This window comes from Hyla sarda, unplaced genomic scaffold (genome assembly GCF_029499605.1).
Source record: "Hyla sarda isolate aHylSar1 unplaced genomic scaffold, aHylSar1.hap1 scaffold_413, whole genome shotgun sequence".
Taxonomy (NCBI): Eukaryota; Metazoa; Chordata; class Amphibia; order Anura; family Hylidae; genus Hyla; species Hyla sarda.
Window position 1 is genome coordinate 167,355 of NW_026610428.1, and position 18,071 is coordinate 185,425.

An 18,071-nucleotide genomic window follows, 5' to 3' on the forward strand; every position below is an offset into this window, starting at 1 on the left:
TGTACTTTGGTCTATATTGATGCGGGACATAGACAGCCAGCTGATGACCAATCCATTAGTGCAATGGATGGCTGGAAGCATTTGTCTTTGCCTTTGCAATACCACAGAAGCAATGCATGGTCAATGTACAGCAATGACACACCTGTGTGAACAGCCAGGAGACCCCCCCCCCCATGTTATGTTACATAGTTACATAGTTAGTACGGTCGAAAAAAGACATATGTCCATCACGTTCAACCAGGGAATTAAGGGGTAGGGGTGTGGCGCGATATTGGGGAAGGGATGAGATTTTATATTTCTTCATAAGCATTAATCTTATTTTGTCAATTAGGAACATTCAGCACCCACCCGCTATCAAGGCAGCTGCCTATCATGTCATGCCCTACCTGCACAGGTGTGCTGGCTACTCAAATGATCCAATTAAGGAGGCCATTTAGTCAGCAGCAGCAGAAGTCCTGTGCCTGGACGCTCCAACAGGGGCCAGACACAAGCAGAAGCAGAAGCAGCAGAAGCAGCAGCAGCACCACCTTTTGTTTTTTGGCTGCAGCAGCAGCAAGGCCCACAGGGCTGGCTAGCTGGCTAGCCAGCAAGCAGGTAGCAATGAAAGTAGGAATCTTTCTTTTTAACCCTGTAAGGGGGTGGTGCACTGTACCCGAAGATACTGCCATATCGGGTCAATGCATAGGGCGACGGAAGCAAGCTTCGAAATCGGCCCCCGTTCTCAAAAATCCATTTAATATATGGTCCCCAGATAGGGGACGTATCAGATATTAAACTGATAAGAACAGATACTACACTTGATCTTAGCCAAAAGGCCGAGAAGCGATAACCGTGAAAGGGGCGGGCCCAACAAGGTCCCCTTCATGGGCACTATCACTGCTTGCTGTCAGGGAGGCTGCCAGACAATTTTCCATGCACACTCTGGGCTGGGGGGCAGTCAACCACCAGTACACACAGCAGAACCTAAACCCATACCATTATTGCTAAGCAGCAAGACAGGGGCCCATTGCACTCCCACGGGGCCTTTTTAAATGCAATCCATAACCCGGATTTGCCAGGAACCCTTCTTACTCCTCCTACTTGCATGTGACACTGGGCTTAGGATCTGCATAGGAAACACACACACAAGCACACACCTACCTTTGTTGCCTGCAGATGCCTCCTTGGCTGTCCCCAAACGGTATCAAACCAACACCCACGGGAAGCTGTAAGCATAGAGGACATGCCTGCACCCCATTGGACTTACCTGTGTGGGTTAAATCCGGGTTATTTGACAACCTATGGCGGTGATGGTTCTGCTCAGGCAGAGCAGTGCTGATGCTCCTCATAAAGCTGTCGCTGCTGTGAAGGTTCTAGGTGACATCACAAATCCCTTTGGTTACATACACAACAAAGCTGGGTTGTTGTTGTTTACACTCTGCAAGGCCTGTGGAAGTGAGTGACATCATAGCACTGTAGTTCTGAGGGTTCAAGATGGATGCAACAATCTCCTGTTGCTTCTATGAAGGCCGTAATAGACGACATCACCAAACAGCTCCATAGTCACATACACAGCAAAGGAGAGATGTTGTTTACACCTAGTGATGTCAGTGGTATTGAGTGACATCACAGCACAGTGCTAAGGCTCCTGGGCCTGGACACAGCAGCGGCTGCAATATCTCAACGGAGAATACGTTTATATCTATGTGTGTGTGTGCGCATATATATATATATATATATATATATATATATATTTCTCCGCCGAAATCACTTTTAAACCCATTTCCACCTTTTTTTCCCTTCTCTTCCTCTTACTTTTTTTTCACGTTTTTTTACGTTTTTCTCCTTTTCGCCTCTTTTCTGGGCGTATTATTCTTCTTTTTCTTCTTTTTTTTCATCTAATGCATACCCCATCAGTGCAGCAATGCTTATTCAATACCGCCAGCAGATGGAGACACTGGGGGATAATTTTCTAAGGATTTATACTGATTTTTCCTGTCTGAATTTGTCGCACAGAAAGTTGCAGGCCAAATATGTGTGACATTTCTGCGACTTTAGCTTCTAGAGCATTTTTACAACATTATACATAGGTGCTGAATACATAAAAAGCGACTGTTCAGCGACAGACAAGTCGCATCGGCTGAAAGTAGGCCAGAATGTCAGTCCATGTTGGAGCAGGTTTAGATACAGTCTAAAGCATAGATCTCAAAGTCTGTGCACAGAATTTAGCAAGGGCCTCGCACCTTCTGATGCATCAGGTAGGTGCACAATAGCATAGCCTAACCCTCTGTACTTTGGTCTATATTGATGCGGGACATAGACAGCCAGCTGATGACCAATCCATTAGTGCAATGGATGGCTGGAAGCATTTGTCTTTGCCTTTGCAATACCACAGAAGCAATGCATGGTCAATGTACAGCAATGACACACCTGTGTGAACAGCCAGGAGACCCCCCCCCCATGTTATGTTACATAGTTACATAGTTAGTACGGTCGAAAAAAGACATATGTCCATCACGTTCAACCAGGGAATTAAGGGGTAGGGGTGTGGCGCGATATTGGGGAAGGGATGAGATTTTATATTTCTTCATAAGCATTAATCTTATTTTGTCAATTAGGAACATTCAGCACCCACCCGCTATCAAGGCAGCTGCCTATCATGTCATGCCCTACCTGCACAGGTGTGCTGGCTACTCAAATGATCCAATTAAGGAGGCCATTTAGTCAGCAGCAGCAGAAGTCCTGTGCCTGGACGCTCCAACAGGGGCCAGACACAAGCAGAAGCAGAAGCAGCAGAAGCAGCAGCAGCACCACCTTTTGTTTTTTGGCTGCAGCAGCAGCAAGGCCCACAGGGCTGGCTAGCTGGCTAGCCAGCAAGCAGGTAGCAATGAAAGTAGGAATCTTTCTTTTTAACCCTGTAAGGGGGTGGTGCACTGTACCCGAAGATACTGCCATATCGGGTCAATGCATAGGGCGACGGAAGCAAGCTTCGAAATCGGCCCCCGTTCTCAAAAATCCATTTAATATATGGTCCCCAGATAGGGGACGTATCAGATATTAAACTGATAAGAACAGATACTACACTTGATCTTAGCCAAAAGGCCGAGAAGCGATAACCGTGAAAGGGGCGGGCCCAACAAGGTCCCCTTCATGGGCACTATCACTGCTTGCTGTCAGGGAGGCTGCCAGACAATTTTCCATGCACACTCTGGGCTGGGGGGCAGTCAACCACCAGTACACACAGCAGAACCTAAACCCATACCATTATTGCTAAGCAGCAAGACAGGGGCCCATTGCACTCCCACGGGGCCTTTTTAAATGCAATCCATAACCCGGATTTGCCAGGAACCCTTCTTACTCCTCCTACTTGCATGTGACACTGGGCTTAGGATCTGCATAGGAAACACACACACAAGCACACACCTACCTTTGTTGCCTGCAGATGCCTCCTTGGCTGTCCCCAAACGGTATCAAACCAACACCCACGGGAAGCTGTAAGCATAGAGGACATGCCTGCACCCCATTGGACTTACCTGTGTGGGTTAAATCCGGGTTATTTGACAACCTATGGCGGTGATGGTTCTGCTCAGGCAGAGCAGTGCTGATGCTCCTCATAAAGCTGTCGCTGCTGTGAAGGTTCTAGGTGACATCACAAATCCCTTTGGTTACATACACAACAAAGCTGGGTTGTTGTTGTTTACACTCTGCAAGGCCTGTGGAAGTGAGTGACATCATAGCACTGTAGTTCTGAGGGTTCAAGATGGATGCAACAATCTCCTGTTGCTTCTATGAAGGCCGTAATAGACGACATCACCAAACAGCTCCATAGTCACATACACAGCAAAGGAGAGATGTTGTTTACACCTAGTGATGTCAGTGGTATTGAGTGACATCACAGCACAGTGCTAAGGCTCCTGGGCCTGGACACAGCAGCGGCTGCAATATCTCAACGGAGAATACATTTATATCTATGTGTGTGTGTGCGCATATATATATATATATATATATATATATATATATATATATATATATATATATATATTTCTCCGCCGAAATCACTTTTAAACCCATTTCCACCTTTTTTTCCCTTCTCTTCCTCTTACTTTTTTTTCACGTTTTTTTACGTTTTTCTCCTTTTCGCCTCTTTTCTGGGCGTATTATTCTTCTTTTTCTTCTTTTTTTTCGTCTAATGCATACCCCATCAGTGCAGCAATGCTTATTCAATACCGCCAGCAGATGGAGACACTGGGGGATAATTTTCTAAGGATTTATACTGATTTTTCCTGTCTGAATTTGTCGCACAGAAAGTTGCAGGCCAAATATGTGTGACATTTCTGCGACTTTAGCTTCTAGAGCATTTTTACAACATTATACATAGGTGCTGAATACATAAAAAGCGACTGTTCAGCGACAGACAAGTCGCATCGGCTGAAAGTAGGCCAGAATGTCAGTCCATGTTGGAGCAGGTTTAGATACAGTCTAAAGCATAGATCTCAAAGTCTGTGCACAGAATTTAGCAAGGGCCTCGCACCTTCTGATGCATCAGGTAGGTGCACAATAGCATAGCCTAACCCTCTGTACTTTGGTCTATATTGATGCGGGACATAGACAGCCAGCTGATGACCAATCCATTAGTGCAATGGATGGCTGGAAGCATTTGTCTTTGCCTTTGCAATACCACAGAAGCAATGCATGGTCAATGTACAGCAATGACACACCTGTGTGAACAGCCAGGAGACCCCCCCCCCCCATGTTATGTTACATAGTTACATAGTTAGTACGGTCGAAAAAAGACATATGTCCATCACGTTCAACCAGGGAATTAAGGGGTAGGGGTGTGGCGCGATATTGGGGAAGGGATGAGATTTTATATTTCTTCATAAGCATTAATCTTATTTTGTCAATTAGGAACATTCAGCACCCACCCGCTATCAAGGCAGCTGCCTATCATGTCATGCCCTACCTGCACAGGTGTGCTGGCTACTCAAATGATCCAATTAAGGAGGCCATTTAGTCAGCAGCAGCAGAAGTCCTGTGCCTGGACGCTCCAACAGGGGCCAGACACAAGCAGAAGCAGAAGCAGCAGAAGCAGCAGCAGCACCACCTTTTGTTTTTTGGCTGCAGCAGCAGCAAGGCCCACAGGGCTGGCTAGCTGGCTAGCCAGCAAGCAGGTAGCAATGAAAGTAGGAATCTTTCTTTTTAACCCTGTAAGGGGGTGGTGCACTGTACCCGAAGATACTGCCATATCGGGTCAATGCATAGGGCGACGGAAGCAAGCTTCGAAATCGGCCCCCGTTCTCAAAAATCCATTTAATATATGGTCCCCAGATAGGGGACGTATCAGATATTAAACTGATAAGAACAGATACTACACTTGATCTTAGCCAAAAGGCCGAGAAGCGATAACCGTGAAAGGGGCGGGCCCAACAAGGTCCCCTTCATGGGCACTATCACTGCTTGCTGTCAGGGAGGCTGCCAGACAATTTTCCATGCACACTCTGGGCTGGGGGGCAGTCAACCACCAGTACACACAGCAGAACCTAAACCCATACCATTATTGCTAAGCAGCAAGACAGGGGCCCATTGCACTCCCACGGGGCCTTTTTAAATGCAATCCATAACCCGGATTTGCCAGGAACCCTTCTTACTCCTCCTACTTGCATGTGACACTGGGCTTAGGATCTGCATAGGAAACACACACACAAGCACACACCTACCTTTGTTGCCTGCAGATGCCTCCTTGGCTGTCCCCAAACGGTATCAAACCAACACCCACGGGAAGCTGTAAGCATAGAGGACATGCCTGCATCCCATTGGACTTACCTGTGTGGGTTAAATCCGGGTTATTTGACAACCTATGGCGGTGATGGTTCTGCTCAGGCAGAGCAGTGCTGATGCTCCTCATAAAGCTGTCGCTGCTGTGAAGGTTCTAGGTGACATCACAAATCCCTTTGGTTACATACACAACAAAGCTGGGTTGTTGTTGTTTACACTCTGCAAGGCCTGTGGAAGTGAGTGACATCATAGCACTGTAGTTCTGAGGGTTCAAGATGGATGCAACAATCTCCTGTTGCTTCTATGAAGGCCGTAATAGACGACATCACCAAACAGCTCCATAGTCACATACACAGCAAAGGAGAGATGTTGTTTACACCTAGTGATGTCAGTGGTATTGAGTGACATCACAGCACAGTGCTAAGGCTCCTGGGCCTGGACACAGCAGCGGCTGCAATATCTCAACGGAGAATACGTTTATATCTATGTGTGTGTGTGCGCATATATATATATATATATATATATATATTTCTCCGCCGAAATCACTTTTAAACCCATTTCCACCTTTTTTTCCCTTCTCTTCCTCTTACTTTTTTTTCACGTTTTTTTACGTTTTTCTCCTTTTCGCCTCTTTTCTGGGCGTATTATTCTTCTTTTTCTTCTTTTTTTTCGTCTAATGCATACCCCATCAGTGCAGCAATGCTTATTCAATACCGCCAGCAGATGGAGACACTGGGGGATAATTTTCTAAGGATTTATACTGATTTTTCCTGTCTGAATTTGTCGCACAGAAAGTTGCAGGCCAAATATGTGTGACATTTCTGCGACTTTAGCTTCTAGAGCATTTTTACAACATTATACATAGGTGCTGAATACATAAAAAGCGACTGTTCAGCGACAGACAAGTCGCATCGGCTGAAAGTAGGCCAGAATGTCAGTCCATGTTGGAGCAGGTTTAGATACAGTCTAAAGCATAGATCTCAAAGTCTGTGCACAGAATTTAGCAAGGGCCTCGCACCTTCTGATGCATCAGGTAGGTGCACAATAGCATAGCCTAACCCTCTGTACTTTGGTCTATATTGATGCGGGACATAGACAGCCAGCTGATGACCAATCCATTAGTGCAATGGATGGCTGGAAGCATTTGTCTTTGCCTTTGCAATACCACAGAAGCAATGCATGGTCAATGTACAGCAATGACACACCTGTGTGAACAGCCAGGAGACCCCCCCCCCCCCCATGTTATGTTACATAGTTACATAGTTAGTACGGTCGAAAAAAGACATATGTCCATCACGTTCAACCAGGGAATTAAGGGGTAGGGGTGTGGCGCGATATTGGGGAAGGGATGAGATTTTATATTTCTTCATAAGCATTAATCTTATTTTGTCAATTAGGAACATTCAGCACCCACCCGCTATCAAGGCAGCTGCCTATCATGTCATGCCCTACCTGCACAGGTGTGCTGGCTACTCAAATGATCCAATTAAGGAGGCCATTTAGTCAGCAGCAGCAGAAGTCCTGTGCCTGGACGCTCCAACAGGGGCCAGACACAAGCAGAAGCAGAAGCAGCAGAAGCAGCAGCAGCACCACCTTTTGTTTTTTGGCTGCAGCAGCAGCAAGGCCCACAGGGCTGGCTAGCTGGCTAGCCAGCAAGCAGGTAGCAATGAAAGTAGGAATCTTTCTTTTTAACCCTGTAAGGGGGTGGTGCACTGTACCCGAAGATACTGCCATATCGGGTCAATGCATAGGGCGACGGAAGCAAGCTTCGAAATCGGCCCCCGTTCTCAAAAATCCATTTAATATATGGTCCCCAGATAGGGGACGTATCAGATATTAAACTGATAAGAACAGATACTACACTTGATCTTAGCCAAAAGGCCGAGAAGCGATAACCGTGAAAGGGGCGGGCCCAACAAGGTCCCCTTCATGGGCACTATCACTGCTTGCTGTCAGGGAGGCTGCCAGACAATTTTCCATGCACACTCTGGGCTGGGGGGCAGTCAACCACCAGTACACACAGCAGAACCTAAACCCATACCATTATTGCTAAGCAGCAAGACAGGGGCCCATTGCACTCCCACGGGGCCTTTTTAAATGCAATCCATAACCCGGATTTGCCAGGAACCCTTCTTACTCCTCCTACTTGCATGTGACACTGGGCTTAGGATCTGCATAGGAAACACACACACAAGCACACACCTACCTTTGTTGCCTGCAGATGCCTCCTTGGCTGTCCCCAAACGGTATCAAACCAACACCCACGGGAAGCTGTAAGCATAGAGGACATGCCTGCACCCCATTGGACTTACCTGTGTGGGTTAAATCCGGGTTATTTGACAACCTATGGCGGTGATGGTTCTGCTCAGGCAGAGCAGTGCTGATGCTCCTCATAAAGCTGTCGCTGCTGTGAAGGTTCTAGGTGACATCACAAATCCCTTTGGTTACATACACAACAAAGCTGGGTTGTTGTTGTTTACACTCTGCAAGGCCTGTGGAAGTGAGTGACATCATAGCACTGTAGTTCTGAGGGTTCAAGATGGATGCAACAATCTCCTGTTGCTTCTATGAAGGCCGTAATAGACGACATCACCAAACAGCTCCATAGTCACATACACAGCAAAGGAGAGATGTTGTTTACACCTAGTGATGTCAGTGGTATTGAGTGACATCACAGCACAGTGCTAAGGCTCCTGGGCCTGGACACAGCAGCGGCTGCAATATCTCAACGGAGAATACGTTTATATCTATGTGTGTGTGTGCGCATATATATATATATATATATATATATATATATATATATATATTTCTCCGCCGAAATCACTTTTAAACCCATTTCCACCTTTTTTTCCCTTCTCTTCCTCTTACTTTTTTTTCACGTTTTTTTACGTTTTTCTCCTTTTCGCCTCTTTTCTGGGCGTATTATTCTTCTTTTTCTTCTTTTTTTTCGTCTAATGCATACCCCATCAGTGCAGCAATGCTTATTCAATACCGCCAGCAGATGGAGACACTGGGGGATAATTTTCTAAGGATTTATACTGATTTTTCCTGTCTGAATTTGTCGCACAGAAAGTTGCAGGCCAAATATGTGTGACATTTCTGCGACTTTAGCTTCTAGAGCATTTTTACAACATTATACATAGGTGCTGAATACATAAAAAGCGACTGTTCAGCGACAGACAAGTCGCATCGGCTGAAAGTAGGCCAGAATGTCAGTCCATGTTGGAGCAGGTTTAGATACAGTCTAAAGCATAGATCTCAAAGTCTGTGCACAGAATTTAGCAAGGGCCTCGCACCTTCTGATGCATCAGGTAGGTGCACAATAGCATAGCCTAACCCTCTGTACTTTGGTCTATATTGATGCGGGACATAGACAGCCAGCTGATGACCAATCCATTAGTGCAATGGATGGCTGGAAGCATTTGTCTTTGCCTTTGCAATACCACAGAAGCAATGCATGGTCAATGTACAGCAATGACACACCTGTGTGAACAGCCAGGAGACCCCCCCCCCCCATGTTATGTTACATAGTTACATAGTTAGTACGGTCGAAAAAAGACATATGTCCATCACGTTCAACCAGGGAATTAAGGGGTAGGGGTGTGGCGCGATATTGGGGAAGGGATGAGATTTTATATTTCTTCATAAGCATTAATCTTATTTTGTCAATTAGGAACATTCAGCACCCACCCGCTATCAAGGCAGCTGCCTATCATGTCATGCCCTACCTGCACAGGTGTGCTGGCTACTCAAATGATCCAATTAAGGAGGCCATTTAGTCAGCAGCAGCAGAAGTCCTGTGCCTGGACGCTCCAACAGGGGCCAGACACAAGCAGAAGCAGAAGCAGCAGAAGCAGCAGCAGCACCACCTTTTGTTTTTTGGCTGCAGCAGCAGCAAGGCCCACAGGGCTGGCTAGCTGGCTAGCCAGCAAGCAGGTAGCAATGAAAGTAGGAATCTTTCTTTTTAACCCTGTAAGGGGGTGGTGCACTGTACCCGAAGATACTGCCATATCGGGTCAATGCATAGGGCGACGGAAGCAAGCTTCGAAATCGGCCCCCGTTCTCAAAAATCCATTTAATATATGGTCCCCAGATAGGGGACGTATCAGATATTAAACTGATAAGAACAGATACTACACTTGATCTTAGCCAAAAGGCCGAGAAGCGATAACCGTGAAAGGGGCGGGCCCAACAAGGTCCCCTTCATGGGCACTATCACTGCTTGCTGTCAGGGAGGCTGCCAGACAATTTTCCATGCACACTCTGGGCTGGGGGGCAGTCAACCACCAGTACACACAGCAGAACCTAAACCCATACCATTATTGCTAAGCAGCAAGACAGGGGCCCATTGCACTCCCACGGGGCCTTTTTAAATGCAATCCATAACCCGGATTTGCCAGGAACCCTTCTTACTCCTCCTACTTGCATGTGACACTGGGCTTAGGATCTGCATAGGAAACACACACACAAGCACACACCTACCTTTGTTGCCTGCAGATGCCTCCTTGGCTGTCCCCAAACGGTATCAAACCAACACCCACGGGAAGCTGTAAGCATAGAGGACATGCCTGCACCCCATTGGACTTACCTGTGTGGGTTAAATCCGGGTTATTTGACAACCTATGGCGGTGATGGTTCTGCTCAGGCAGAGCAGTGCTGATGCTCCTCATAAAGCTGTCGCTGCTGTGAAGGTTCTAGGTGACATCACAAATCCCTTTGGTTACATACACAACAAAGCTGGGTTGTTGTTGTTTACACTCTGCAAGGCCTGTGGAAGTGAGTGACATCATAGCACTGTAGTTCTGAGGGTTCAAGATGGATGCAACAATCTCCTGTTGCTTCTATGAAGGCCGTAATAGACGACATCACCAAACAGCTCCATAGTCACATACACAGCAAAGGAGAGATGTTGTTTACACCTAGTGATGTCAGTGGTATTGAGTGACATCACAGCACAGTGCTAAGGCTCCTGGGCCTGGACACAGCAGCGGCTGCAATATCTCAACGGAGAATACGTTTATATCTATGTGTGTGTGTGCGCATATATATATATATATATATATATATATATATATATATTTCTCCGCCGAAATCACTTTTAAACCCATTTCCACCTTTTTTTCCCTTCTCTTCCTCTTACTTTTTTTTCACGTTTTTTTACGTTTTTCTCCTTTTCGCCTCTTTTCTGGGCGTATTATTCTTCTTTTTCTTCTTTTTTTTCGTCTAATGCATACCCCATCAGTGCAGCAATGCTTATTCAATACCGCCAGCAGATGGAGACACTGGGGGATAATTTTCTAAGGATTTATACTGATTTTTCCTGTCTGAATTTGTCGCACAGAAAGTTGCAGGCCAAATATGTGTGACATTTCTGCGACTTTAGCTTCTAGAGCATTTTTACAACATTATACATAGGTGCTGAATACATAAAAAGCGACTGTTCAGCGACAGACAAGTCGCATCGGCTGAAAGTAGGCCAGAATGTCAGTCCATGTTGGAGCAGGTTTAGATACAGTCTAAAGCATAGATCTCAAAGTCTGTGCACAGAATTTAGCAAGGGCCTCGCACCTTCTGATGCATCAGGTAGGTGCACAATAGCATAGCCTAACCCTCTGTACTTTGGTCTATATTGATGCGGGACATAGACAGCCAGCTGATGACCAATCCATTAGTGCAATGGATGGCTGGAAGCATTTGTCTTTGCCTTTGCAATACCACAGAAGCAATGCATGGTCAATGTACAGCAATGACACACCTGTGTGAACAGCCAGGAGACCCCCCCCCCATGTTATGTTACATAGTTACATAGTTAGTACGGTCGAAAAAAGACATATGTCCATCACGTTCAACCAGGGAATTAAGGGGTAGGGGTGTGGCGCGATATTTAGGAAGGGATGAGATTTTATATTTCTTCATAAGCATTAATCTTATTTTGTCAATTAGGAACATTCAGCACCCACCCGCTATCAAGGCAGCTGCCTATCATGTCATGCCCTACCTGCACAGGTGTGCTGGCTACTCAAATGATCCAATTAAGGAGGCCATTTAGTCAGCAGCAGCAGAAGTCCTGTGCCTGGACGCTCCAACAGGGGCCAGACACAAGCAGAAGCAGAAGCAGCAGAAGCAGCAGCAGCACCACCTTTTGTTTTTTGGCTGCAGCAGCAGCAAGGCCCACAGGGCTGGCTAGCTGGCTAGCCAGCAAGCAGGTAGCAATGAAAGTAGGAATCTTTCTTTTTAACCCTGTAAGGGGGTGGTGCACTGTACCCGAAGATACTGCCATATCGGGTCAATGCATAGGGCGACGGAAGCAAGCTTCGAAATCGGCCCCCGTTCTCAAAAATCCATTTAATATATGGTCCCCAGATAGGGGACGTATCAGATATTAAACTGATAAGAACAGATACTACACTTGATCTTAGCCAAAAGGCCGAGAAGCGATAACCGTGAAAGGGGCGGGCCCAACAAGGTCCCCTTCATGGGCACTATCACTGCTTGCTGTCAGGGAGGCTGCCAGACAATTTTCCATGCACACTCTGGGCTGGGGGGCAGTCAACCACCAGTACACACAGAAGAACCTAAACCCATACCATTATTGCTAAGCAGCAAGACAGGGGCCCATTGCACTCCCACGGGGCCTTTTTAAATGCAATCCATAACCCGGATTTGCCAGGAACCCTTCTTACTCCTCCTACTTGCATGTGACACTGGGCTTAGGATCTGCATAGGAAACACACACACAAGCACACACCTACCTTTGTTGCCTGCAGATGCCTCCTTGGCTGTCCCCAAACGGTATCAAACCAACACCCACGGGAAGCTGTAAGCATAGAGGACATGCCTGCACCCCATTGGACTTACCTGTGTGGGTTAAATCCGGGTTATTTGACAACCTATGGCGGTGATGGTTCTGCTCAGGCAGAGCAGTGCTGATGCTCCTCATAAAGCTGTCGCTGCTGTGAAGGTTCTAGGTGACATCACAAATCCCTTTGGTTACATACACAACAAAGCTGGGTTGTTGTTGTTTACACTCTGCAAGGCCTGTGGAAGTGAGTGACATCATAGCACTGTAGTTCTGAGGGTTCAAGATGGATGCAACAATCTCCTGTTGCTTCTATGAAGGCCGTAATAGACGACATCACCAAACAGCTCCATAGTCACATACACAGCAAAGGAGAGATGTTGTTTACACCTAGTGATGTCAGTGGTATTGAGTGACATCACAGCACAGTGCTAAGGCTCCTGGGCCTGGACACAGCAGCGGCTGCAATATCTCAACGGAGAATACGTTTATATCTATGTGTGTGTGTGCGCATATATATATATATATATATATATATATATATATATATATATATTTCTCCGCCGAAATCACTTTTAAACCCATTTCCACCTTTTTTTCCCTTCTCTTCCTCTTACTTTTTTTTCACGTTTTTTTACGTTTTTCTCCTTTTCGCCTCTTTTCTGGGCGTATTATTCTTCTTTTTCTTCTTTTTTTTCATCTAATGCATACCCCATCAGTGCAGCAATGCTTATTCAATACCGCCAGCAGATGGAGACACTGGGGGATAATTTTCTAAGGATTTATACTGATTTTTCCTGTCTGAATTTGTCGCACAGAAAGTTGCAGGCCAAATATGTGTGACATTTCTGCGACTTTAGCTTCTAGAGCATTTTTACAACATTATACATAGGTGCTGAATACATAAAAAGCGACTGTTCAGCGACAGACAAGTCGCATCGGCTGAAAGTAGGCCAGAATGTCAGTCCATGTTGGAGCAGGTTTAGATACAGTCTAAAGCATAGATCTCAAAGTCTGTGCACAGAATTTAGCAAGGGCCTCGCACCTTCTGATGCATCAGGTAGGTGCACAATAGCATAGCCTAACCCTCTGTACTTTGGTCTATATTGATGCGGGACATAGACAGCCAGCTGATGACCAATCCATTAGTGCAATGGATGGCTGGAAGCATTTGTCTTTGCCTTTGCAATACCACAGAAGCAATGCATGGTCAATGTACAGCAATGACACACCTGTGTGAACAGCCAGGAGACCCCCCCCCCCATGTTATGTTACATAGTTACATAGTTAGTACGGTCGAAAAAAGACATATGTCCATCACGTTCAACCAGGGAATTAAGGGGTAGGGGTGTGGCGCGATATTGGGGAAGGGATGAGATTTTATATTTCTTCATAAGCATTAATCTTATTTTGTCAATTAGGAACATTCAGCACCCACCCGCTATCAAGGCAGCTGCCTATCATGTCATGCCCTACCTGCACAGGTGTGCTGGCTACTCAAATGATCCAATTAAGGAGGCCATTTAGTCAGCAGCAGCAGAAGTCCTGTGCCTGGACGCTCCAACAGGGGCCAGACACAAGCAGAAGCAGAAGCAGCAGAAGCAGCAGCAGCACCACCTTTTGTTTTTTGGCTGCAGCAGCAGCAAGGCCCACAGGGCTGGCTAGCTGGCTAGCCAGCAAGCAGGTAGCAATGAAAGTAGGAATCTTTCTTTTTAACCCTGTAAGGGGGTGGTGCACTGTACCCGAAGATACTGCCATATCGGGTCAATGCATAGGGCGACGGAAGCAAGCTTCGAAATCGGCCCCCGTTCTCAAAAATCCATTTAATATATGGTCCCCAGATAGGGGACGTATCAGATATTAAACTGATAAGAACAGATACTACACTTGATCTTACCCAAAAGGCCGAGAAGCGATAACCGTGAAAGGGGCGGGCCCAACAAGGTCCCCTTCATGGGCACTATCACTGCTTGCTGTCAGGGAGGCTGCCAGACAATTTTCCATGCACACTCTGGGCTGGGGGGCAGTCAACCACCAGTACACACAGCAGAACCTAAACCCATACCATTATTGCTAAGCAGCAAGACAGGGGCCCATTGCACTCCCACGGGGCCTTTTTAAATGCAATCCATAACCCGGATTTGCCAGGAACCCTTCTTACTCCTCCTACTTGCATGTGACACTGGGCTTAGGATCTGCATAGGAAACACACACACAAGCACACACCTACCTTTGTTGCCTGCAGATGCCTCCTTGGCTGTCCCCAAACGGTATCAAACCAACACCCACGGGAAGCTGTAAGCATAGAGGACATGCCTGCACCCCATTGGACTTACCTGTGTGGGTTAAATCCGGGTTATTTGACAACCTATGGCGGTGATGGTTCTGCTCAGGCAGAGCAGTGCTGATGCTCCTCATAAAGCTGTCGCTGCTGTGAAGGTTCTAGGTGACATCACAAATCCCTTTGGTTACATACACAACAAAGCTGGGTTGTTGTTGTTTACACTCTGCAAGGCCTGTGGAAGTGAGTGACATCATAGCACTGTAGTTCTGAGGGTTCAAGATGGATGCAACAATCTCCTGTTGCTTCTATGAAGGCCGTAATAGACGACATCACCAAACAGCTCCATAGTCACATACACAGCAAAGGAGAGATGTTGTTTACACCTAGTGATGTCAGTGGTATTGAGTGACATCACAGCACAGTGCTAAGGCTCCTGGGCCTGGACACAGCAGCGGCTGCAATATCTCAACGGAGAATACGTTTATATCTATGTGTGTGTGTGCGCATATATATATATATATATATATATATATATATATATATATATTTCTCCGCCGAAATCACTTTTAAACCCATTTCCACCTTTTTTTCCCTTCTCTTCCTCTTACTTTTTTTTCACGTTTTTTTACGTTTTTCTCCTTTTCGCCTCTTTTCTGGGCGTATTATTCTTCTTTTTCTTCTTTTTTTTCGTCTAATGCATACCCCATCAGTGCAGCAATGCTTATTCAATACCGCCAGCAGATGGAGACACTGGGGGATAATTTTCTAAGGATTTATACTGATTTTTCCTGTCTGAATTTGTCGCACAGAAAGTTGCAGGCCAAATATGTGTGACATTTCTGCGACTTTAGCTTCTAGAGCATTTTTACAACATTATACATAGGTGCTGAATACATAAAAAGCGACTGTTCAGCGACAGACAAGTCGCATCGGCTGAAAGTAGGCCAGAATGTCAGTCCATGTTGGAGCAGGTTTAGATACAGTCTAAAGCATAGATCTCAAAGTCTGTGCACAGAATTTAGCAAGGGCCTCGCACCTTCTGATGCATCAGGTAGGTGCACAATAGCATAGCCTAACCCTCTGTACTTTGGTCTATATTGATGCGGGACATAGACAGCCAGCTGATGACCAATCCATTAGTGCAATGGATGGCTGGAAGCATTTGTCTTTGCCTTTGCAATACCACAGAAGCAATGCATGGTCAATGTACAGCAATGACACACCTGTGTGAACAGCCAGGAGACCCCCCCCCCATGTTATGTTACATAGTTACATAGTTAGTACGGTCGAAAAAAGACATATGTCCATCACGTTCAACCAGGGAATTAAGGGGTAGGGGTGTGGCGCGATATTGGGGAAGGGATGAGATTTTATATTTCTTCATAAGCATTAATCTTATTTTGTCAATTAGGAACATTCAGCACCCACCCGCTATCAAGGCAGCTGCCTATCATGTCATGCCCTACCTGCACAGGTGTGCTGGCTACTCAAATGATCCAATTAAGGAGGCCATTTAGTCAGCAGCAGCAGAAGTCCTGTGCCTGGACGCTCCAACAGGGGCCAGACACAAGCAGAAGCAGAAGCAGCAGAAGCAGCAGCAGCACCACCTTTTGTTTTTTGGCTGCAGCAGCAGCAAGGCCCACAGGGCTGGCTAGCTGGCTAGCCAGCAAGCAGGTAGCAATGAAAGTAGGAATCTTTCTTTTTAACCCTGTAAGGGGGTGGTGCACTGTACCCGAAGATACTGCCATATCGGGTCAATGCATAGGGCGACGGAAGCAAGCTTCAAAATCGGCCCCCGTTCTCAAAAATCCATTTAATATATGGTCCCCAGATAGGGGACGTATCAGATATTAAACTGATAAGAACAGATACTACACTTGATCTTAGCCAAAAGGCCGAGAAGCGATAACCGTGAAAGGGGCGGGCCCAACAAGGTCCCCTTCATGGGCACTATCACTGCTTGCTGTCAGGGAGGCTGCCAGACAATTTTCCATGCACACTCTGGGCTGGGGGGCAGTCAACCACCAGTACACACAGCAGAACCTAAACCCATACCATTATTGCTAAGCAGCAAGACAGGGGCCCATTGCACTCCCACGGGGCCTTTTTAAATGCAATCCATAACCCGGATTTGCCAGGAACCCTTCTTACTCCTCCTACTTGCATGTGACACTGGGCTTAGGATCTGCATAGGAAACACACACACAAGCACACACCTACCTTTGTTGCCTGCAGATGCCTCCTTGGCTGTCCCCAAACAGTATCAAACCAACACCCACGGGAAGCTGTAAGCATAGAGGACATGCCTGCACCCCATTGGACTTACCTGTGTGGGTTAAATCCGGGTTATTTGACAACCTATGGCGGTGATGGTTCTGCTCAGGCAGAGCAGTGCTGATGCTCCTCATAAAGCTGTCGCTGCTGTGAAGGTTCTAGGTGACATCACAAATCCCTTTGGTTACATACACAACAAAGCTGGGTTGTTGTTGTTTACACTCTGCAAGGCCTGTGGAAGTGAGTGACATCATAGCACTGTAGTTCTGAGGGTTCAAGATGGATGCAACAATCTCCTGTTGCTTCTATGAAGGCCGTAATAGACGACATCACCAAACAGCTCCATAGTCACATACACAGCAAAGGAGAGATGTTGTTTACACCTAGTGATGTCAGTGGTATTGAGTGACATCACAGCACAGTGCTAAGGCTCCTGGGCCTGGACACAGCAGCGGCTGCAATATCTCAACGGAGAATACGTTTATATCTATGTGTGTGTGTGCGCATATATATATATATATATATATATATATATATATATATATATATATATTTCTCCGCCGAAATCACTTTTAAACCCATTTCCACCTTTTTTTCCCTTCTCTTCCTCTTACTTTTTTTTCACGTTTTTTTACGTTTTTCTCCTTTTCGCCTCTTTTCTGGGCGTATTATTCTTCTTTTTCTTCTTTTTTTTCGTCTAATGCATACCCCATCAGTGCAGCAATGCTTATTCAATACCGCCAGCAGATGGAGACACTGGGGGATAATTTTCTAAGGATTTATACTGATTTTTCCTGTCTGAATTTGTCGCACAGAAAGTTGCAGGCCAAATATGTGTGACATTTCTGCGACTTTAGCTTCTAGAGCATTTTTACAACATTATACATAGGTGCTGAATACATAAAAAGCGACTGTTCAGCGACAGACAAGTCGCATCGGCTGAAAGTAGGCCAGAATGTC

At 46.1% G+C, this 18,071-nt stretch overlaps 8 non-coding genes across 8 annotated transcripts; all 8 read right to left on the reverse strand.

Moving 5' to 3' along the window:
- Window positions 1-636: 636 nt before the first annotated feature.
- Window positions 637-827, reverse strand: LOC130333616 (U2 spliceosomal RNA). Its single transcript, XR_008875774.1, has one exon. It is a non-coding gene; the product is annotated as a U2 spliceosomal RNA (small nuclear RNA).
- A 2,075-nt stretch (window positions 828-2,902) lies between these two features.
- Window positions 2,903-3,093, reverse strand: LOC130333617 (U2 spliceosomal RNA). Its single transcript, XR_008875775.1, has one exon. It is a non-coding gene; the product is annotated as a U2 spliceosomal RNA (small nuclear RNA).
- Window positions 3,094-5,192: 2,099 nt separating this feature from the next.
- LOC130333619 (U2 spliceosomal RNA) lies at window positions 5,193-5,383 on the reverse strand. Its single transcript, XR_008875776.1, has one exon. It is a non-coding gene; the product is annotated as a U2 spliceosomal RNA (small nuclear RNA).
- A 2,073-nt stretch (window positions 5,384-7,456) lies between these two features.
- LOC130333620 (U2 spliceosomal RNA) lies at window positions 7,457-7,647 on the reverse strand. Its single transcript, XR_008875777.1, has one exon. It is a non-coding gene; the product is annotated as a U2 spliceosomal RNA (small nuclear RNA).
- Window positions 7,648-9,732: 2,085 nt separating this feature from the next.
- On the reverse strand, window positions 9,733-9,923 carry LOC130333621 (U2 spliceosomal RNA). Its single transcript, XR_008875778.1, has one exon. It is a non-coding gene; the product is annotated as a U2 spliceosomal RNA (small nuclear RNA).
- A 2,079-nt stretch (window positions 9,924-12,002) lies between these two features.
- LOC130333622 (U2 spliceosomal RNA) lies at window positions 12,003-12,193 on the reverse strand. Its single transcript, XR_008875779.1, has one exon. It is a non-coding gene; the product is annotated as a U2 spliceosomal RNA (small nuclear RNA).
- A 2,086-nt stretch (window positions 12,194-14,279) lies between these two features.
- Window positions 14,280-14,470, reverse strand: LOC130333672 (U2 spliceosomal RNA). The gene has a single exon (XR_008875824.1). It is a non-coding gene; the product is annotated as a U2 spliceosomal RNA (small nuclear RNA).
- A 2,083-nt stretch (window positions 14,471-16,553) lies between these two features.
- LOC130333701 (U2 spliceosomal RNA) lies at window positions 16,554-16,744 on the reverse strand. Its single transcript, XR_008875845.1, has one exon. It is a non-coding gene; the product is annotated as a U2 spliceosomal RNA (small nuclear RNA).
- Window positions 16,745-18,071: the final 1,327 nt, after the last annotated feature.